The 7,161-nt window shown below is 49.8% G+C and overlaps 1 long non-coding RNA gene across 1 annotated transcript; it reads right to left on the bottom strand.

The window, feature by feature from the left end:
* Positions 1 to 4,530: 4,530 nt before the first annotated feature.
* Positions 4,531 to 6,993, bottom strand: LOC140613479 (uncharacterized). The gene is made up of 2 exons (XR_012014489.1): positions 6,622 to 6,993; positions 4,531 to 4,813 (listed from the first exon to the last, which is right to left on the bottom strand). It is a non-coding gene; the product is annotated as an uncharacterized lncRNA (long non-coding RNA).
* Positions 6,994 to 7,161: the final 168 nt, after the last annotated feature.

The following is a 7,161-nucleotide window of genomic DNA, read 5'->3' as shown; positions in this document are numbered from 1 at the left end:
TTGTCTATACCCAAACCCATCAGAGTATTTACAGATTACGGTGCCCTGCCTGTCTCTACCCATGGGTTCAGTCAGGTCTCTCCACACCATGACTCCCTCTGTCCTTTTTAGGTACTTGAATCAGTTTGAGAAAATTTCTGTTCTTTGCAACCAAATATCCCTAACCAAGACATCTACTAGTGAAAAGGGTTAACTGACCGTTGCTGACTAAACCACCCTCCTCCCTGAGCCATGGGAAGCAGTTAAAAGAACACTAAAGATTGGGATGGAAATAATGTGTACATGATGTGAATAATAGAGCTTTTGACACTTTTTAAAAAATTTTTACTTACTCATGAGAGACACAGAGAGAGGCAGAGACACAGGCAGAGGGAGGAGCAGGCTCCCTGCAGGGAGGCCAATGTGGGACTTGATTCCAGGACCCTGGGATCACAATCTGAGCCAAAAGCAGATACTCAACCTCTGAGCCACCTAGGTGCCCCGGAGCTCTGACACTTTTAAAATCCCGTTACAACAGTCCTTTACTTAAATGCAACATGTTTGCAGCCTGGTCGTAAAGGGTCCTTTCCCATGCTTCTGGGCCTGACCAGCTGAGAGGCTTTGAGCAGACTGCATCACCCCCTTAAGCCTCTGTCATCACCGGCACCTATCCTAATGGACGTGTGACTTTCAGCCTCACAGCGTCTGCTCCCCCACCTTCTGCTAACAGGAGCACACTCACATTTTGGGAAATTCCTTCTATCCTTTAAATGCAGTTTTGATAAATAAATAAATAAATAAATAAATAAATAAATAAATAAATAAATTAAAAAAAAATGCAGTTTTGGTGAAACTGTTAATAAAGGTAGCCTACCCTCCTCCAGCCAAAAGTTGGGCACGTCCACTCCTGGAATTTAAGTCTGGAGTGCAGTTCTGCAAGGACTGAAAAAAATGTTTTTGGTTGAAGGTATGTGAACTTCTCAGGAAGTAAGTAACAGACAACCTGACTTCGAGTGGCTTAACCAGACAGTCTGATTTTCTCGCATAAACGATCTGCAGGTCAGCAGCTGTTGGCATTCGTTTAGCTGCTCAACGATGCCTGGGCTGGCATATTTGCGATGGTCTTTCCCTCCTGATCACAAAGTGACTACAGAGGTTCCAGCATTGCATCCAAGGTCACAGCAGGAAGAGGAGAGGAAGGGAAAGCTTCAGTTGTTTCCAACACTCTTACTAGGAAAGTACAATGTTTCCCAGAAATCTCCCAGCCATCTTTTGGTCATACCTTCTGGCTGGCACTGTGTCTCGTGGCCATGCCTACCGGAAAGGGGGACTGGCAAAGCTAGAATTGAATTTTTCCAACCTCTGTAGGGGAAGGCAGCCAGGGTAAAAGGATAAGGAATGAGTCATTGAGAAAAGCCAGCCAAGAGCTAGCTACCCTCCTGCCCCAAGTGGCCAAACTGAACAGGCTATTGATTCCTCCCTGCTACCCAGCTCCTGAGATTGAGCTTTTCGCTCTTCCTAAACCTAATTCTGAAGCTTCCAAATCCATGAGCTGTCTCATAGCCCCCTGTGTAAATTCTCAGTGTCAGCTTCTGTTGGTTTTGCACAGAAAATTTCTTTTTTTTTTTATTTTAATTTTAATTTTTTATTTTTTTGCACAGAAAATTTCTGGCAGACCTACGCCATCGGTGTTGCTGTCAGGATGGCATGAGCACGCATAATAGTAGGTGGTCAATAGCGTTAGCTACAATTCCCTCACCCAAGGTTGCACAGCCAGTTGACGCTGGTTGCCCTTCCGAGCCCCTGCGTGCTCCATTCCACTAAATTGCCCCTCAAACTCCAGTTTATTAAACCATTTGCTTACTCTGCAAGTACTGAGGGGCACATCTACCCAGGGCAAAAGAATAAGGGCAGAACTGTATTTTCTAGAAACTTTTATAAATAGCAGGCGTTGTGAAGGCAAGTGGGAATGCCTGGGCCCCCAGGTCCATACCAACACAATGGTTAATTCAGATGAGTCATAAAGGGAAGGCTGTTCCCAGAATAGCTGGGCCCTTGAATTGTGGCTCGGACATCTTCCAAGAAGAGCCAGGCCTCTGCCAGGAAGAGGACAGGGGGCCAGATGCCCAGCTGTGGGCCTGCTCTGAGGGCTGGGGGGGTCCGTTGGGGAGGCTGGAGGAGGCGACAGTGGGGCCTATCCCCTAAATGTGGAACGCCAGCTCTGATGCTAACCAGCCACAGGCCCGCAGGCGAGGCTCCTAACCTTACATGCCTCAGTTCCTCATCTGGGAAATTGGGATAATCACACCTACTGCGTGGGTCGTTAGGAAGATCAGTGGAGTTGAGATATCACGGTCCTCAGTAGGACAGCCAGGAAGTAGCCTCCTGGGCATAGGGCTTGCTGGATCATCTGGAGCAGGTTTGGTTTTCTAGAAGTGACATCCTCCCTTCCCCCCTCCAATTTCCTCATCAGCTCCCCAGGGTTTAATGGTGAACTAAGGAATCCATCTGTAACTGCCTAACCATCACAGCCGCACTTTACAGCACCCTCTGTGTGTCCCAGGTACTGCTTATGCGTATTTTCATCAAATGCACCCCCCAACCCTGTGACCTAAATATTGTCTTCATTTTATGGATCAGAAAATGGAAGTTCAGAGAGCTGACTCGATTTTCCCCATGTCACAGAGTCTTGGGTTCAAAAAACCATTGAGGCTACCATAACCAAATACCATAGACTGGGTGCCCTGAACAACAAGCATTTCTTTCTCCCAGGCCTGGAGGCTGGAAAGTGCAAGATCAAGTCTCTAGCATGTTTGGTGTCATGAAAACTCACTTCCCAGTTCACAGACATCCGTCTTCTTGTGTCCTCACATGGAGGATGGGGCAAAGGAGATCTCTGGGGTCCCTCTTCTAAGGGCACTGATCCCATTCATGGGGGCTCCATCCTCATGCCCTAATCACCTCCCACAGACCCCCACCTTCCTCTTGGTTAGGGTATCAGCATAGACATTTTGGAGGACACAAACATTTACTCCATAAAGGACCCCCCAGTGGGATTCCCAGGGAAGCAGATCCAAAAGCTTCCTTGTCTCCAGCAGGCTACGGTGAGGGAACCAGGCACACAGTAACCCACGTAGGCCCAGCAGCTCCTGGCTGGAGGGGGCTTGGGCAGGGCAAATCCCAACCCCCCACCGCCATGTGACAGCCCCGGTGAGACAGTGGAAGTCAGAGTGTTGGGGGGACCCCCACCCCACTGTGTCATGTGTCTTAAGGGTGACAGTCCTGCCCTCCTTCTCCTGAGAGTAAGAGAGAGCAACTGCCCTGACAGATGAGTTTGGAGAAAGGACCAGGCCTGCCCTTGTCTGTAGCAGCAAAGGCCCGCTCCCTGCGGACCAGGCCCGTGGGCTGCCCGCTGGGCCTGTGCCGCCTGGGAGTGGGCCCGGTTGGAAGGTGCGCCGCGGGCAAGCCCACGCGGCCCCTGGCAGAGCTGCAGCAGCCAAGAGGGACCTCTGAGTGTCTGTCCAGGTGCTTCCAGGTGCAGGCAGGGGGCTCAGTGTTTGAGATTGAATCCCTCAAGCCCCAACAGGCGGGCACCTAATGAGGATTTGGGGTAGCGAGGCAGGTGTTCAAGAGCTTTCGGGCCCGGGAGGGAATGTTTGTTTCAAATGGATGCCTGCTGTCTTCTCATCACCAACCGGACTTTCCCAGACACTTGTTGGCCGAGCTAATTTGGAGGGTTTTGCGCTACCTGCTGTGGTTAGTACCGCGTACGAGCTTCACCTCCCTGGGATTTATCTCCGTGTTTGTTCCTTGCAGCGTTTTCCTGTGTGGTTATTAGAGGGAACGACCTTTCTTTTAACCTACGATTTGTAACTTCAGGATTGTTTTATAATTAACCCCCCGCAGGACAAAAATCTGATTACCTTGGAGTTAAGGTAAGTTAAAGGTCTGTAAGCTTTTTCACTTTGAATGGATATATACAAATAAAAATTAGGTTGCATATGAAAAACCTCATGCAAGGGCGCCTGGGTGGCTCAGGGGTGGAGCGGCTGCCTTCGGTCCAGGGCGTGATCCTGGGGTCCCAGGATCGAGTCCCGCATCGAGCTCCTCCCCCCGGGGAGCCTGCTTCTTCCTCTGCCTGTGTCTCTGCCTCTCTCTCCGTGTCTCTCATGAATAAATAAATTTAAAAACTAATAACACAAAATCCCTTTCCTAAGGATCTTCAACATATAACAATAAGAGTTAACATTACTGAGCACGTTCTATGGCCAGGCCCTTAGATGGTCTCATGTAACCTTGCCACTTTAATGAGGAAGTACCATTGTTATTCCCATCATATAGATTAAAAACAAACAAAGGAACAACCGAGGTTCAGAAAGGTTCCTCTGCACAGCCGAGTAAATAGGAGATCCAGGGGTTGGCCCCAAGTCTGAGTCCAAAACTCTGGTTCTTACTACTACTGTGGTTCTATAGAGGTGGGAAAAAAATCTTTTCCTCTACTCTCTTAGGTTCTGTTGCTGGGTCATGTGAATTAAACTGACAAACGACAGATTAACAGGAGAAAAGATTTATTATGCATGCACTCGGGGCCTCACAGAAAACATGAAAGCCCAAAGAAACATTTAAGCTTGAAAACTTATAAGCCATTTTAACACAGGGTGATACGTTGTGGACAAGGGATAACAAAGAAAAAGGGGGTTGGGCTTCCAGAAGTCATACATTGTGGGAAGGTAGATACATGGGGGAAACTCATTGAAGGTAAGGGTTGTGAGGGAAGATTTGTTCGTGCAGACTGGTTAGTGCCACCTCCAGTGAGAACTCTCACCTCTTCTTCCTGGAACGGGAGAGAGGGGAGGGGAGGAGGATGCCTTCACCAAGGGAAATGTATACCCTGCTTTGAGGCAGAAAGGGAGAGGACAGGACTTCTCCTGTGTCTGCCATTTCTCAGTTGCCTTCAACTTCTGATTTTTATCCCAAAGTGACATATTTTGGGGTGCTATATTCTGGTCCTCTTCAGTTCCCCAAACACAGAATAACACACTGTTTTAGAAGTTCTCAAATAGGGGGCCCCCGGGTGGTGCAGTAGGTTAAGTGTCCACCTCTTGGTTTTGGCTCAGATCATAATCTCAGGGACTTGAAATGGGGCTGTCAGTGTGGCCCGCTGCTCCTCGCACTTGGGCATCTCTAACTTCACGAGCACTTCACGCACATCATTGTCTTCTGTTGGATCAACACAAACAACTGTATGAGGCAGCCTGGTTCTTTTTTTTTTTTTTTTTATCTTACAGAAAACCGTCTTAGAAGTCAGGCAACTTCCCCAAAGATATCCAGCGTGGCCACCTGACTGTCCGCTGTTCTGCTATATATGTTACAGGACCTTTGTCCCCTGAGTACCCGCAGGTTTTGGTCACGCTGCTTCAAAGAAGAAGAGGTAGGCCCGGCCAAGAGTGGTGGCAGCAAAGCAAAGTTTACTGAGCAAGACTAGAGAGGGAAGGGGTCCCCCGAGTGAGTTTCTGAGTTTAGGGGTTCTTAGGAGCTCTTTTGCAGAACTGTGTTAAGCAGTCAGGGCGTGCTGAGTCCTGCCAGCCAGGGCTTTGGTCATGTATCTGTCTACCTATTAGGTTAATGTCTCTGTGCTGATGGTCTTTTTTTTCTGACATCTGGGGGCTTGTGTCTTAACTGCCCCTTCCCCATAATATTGACAAATGTTTTGTGGTTAATTATCCTATTTTAGGATGTTTTGCAGAAGCCATTTCTACAAGGCTGCAAAGCAAAATGCTAGTGTGGTCCTGCCTAAGCTGCAAAACAGGATGTCGGTGCTGTTTTATTTTAGCTGGCCTGGCTCCATATTTTCTTGGTGGGGATCCTGGCCCTGACTACCTAACTGTCCAACCAACACCTAACATACAGACACACATACATAACATGTACACACACACACAGCCCTGTGTGTGGCGTATGTAGAGAGCCATATATATGTGTGTAGCCCTTGCTAATGGAGCTGGTACTGACTCAGGCCTTGGCTGGCCAACACCCTCAACCCATCTTTGTCCATTCACACCACTATCATTAGGGAAAGGCTTTCAAGGAAATCTACTCCCCCTTCTCTTTGGCTAATACCGTCTACTCCTGTAAATGAGCTGGACAAGCCCCTTGACAGTATGTACAGGTCCCTCTTAAAGAAGGGTGACCTATTTGAGGTGGGTTTATTTAAGTGTTTCTCACTCTTTTTTTTTAAGATTTTATTTATTTATTCATGAGAGACACACAGAGAGAGAGAGACAGAGACACAGGCAGAGGGAGAAGCAGGCTCCCAGCAGGGAGACCCATGAGGGACTGGATCCCAGAACCCCGGGATCACGCCCTGAGCAGAAGGCAGATGCTCAACTGCTGAGCCACCCAGGTGTCCCTGGAGGGGGGTTTAGCAGGATTTCTTTTCAATGGTTTGTTTCCTGTTAGCTTCTAATAATGTGTCTGGAAAAAAACTAAAGTAAACTGCATTCCATTGAAGACATCCTACTTCAGATCTATTACAAACCCATATAAGGGTTCCCTTTTCCAGAACCTTACACAACACTGGAAAATTTGGCAGGAGCAGGGGTTGGCCCTAAAGGAGGATCCCAAGCAACCCTCTTCTCCTACCTCCGCCTCCCGCTGTAGAGGATGAAAACTCATTTCCCCAGAGACTTTGCAGCGAGGGGTGCTAAGGCGAGCCCGCCGGCTGTGCTGGGGGCAGGTGTCTATGATCTCCCTGAGAAAGGAGAGGAAGACTGGAAAATGCATCAATTCTCTTGCAGTTCTGGCCAACTCGTTGCTTCTTGTTTTTGTCTGAGGTTCCGCGGGGAGGGGAGGTGGGACGTGGGAGCTGGGGGCCAGGGGCGCGAGGCTTCTGGAAACGTAGGGGCAGGGGGAAGAACGGAGGGGCGCGACCCGGTCGGAGGCCGCGGGGCAGCGGGCTGGGGGAGCGGGGAAAGCAGGTGCCGTGCCAGGGCGGCTCCGGGCGCCGGGAGCTCCTGGTCCCCGCTGCCTGCCGAGCCCCTCCAGCCCCGGGGGCGCGGCCCGCCGTCAGGGGGCGGGGTACGCTCCGGGGTGGGGCCTGCCGCAGAACACTGCCTATTGGGGGCGGGGCCGACTGAAGGGGCGGGGCCGACTTAAGGGGCGGGGCCTGCCGCAGAACCCCGC

This window comes from Canis lupus, chromosome 21 (assembly GCF_048164855.1).
Source record: "Canis lupus baileyi chromosome 21, mCanLup2.hap1, whole genome shotgun sequence".
NCBI classification, from domain to species: Eukaryota; Metazoa; Chordata; class Mammalia; order Carnivora; family Canidae; genus Canis; species Canis lupus.
This window is presented reverse-complemented; position numbering and strand designations above follow the sequence as displayed.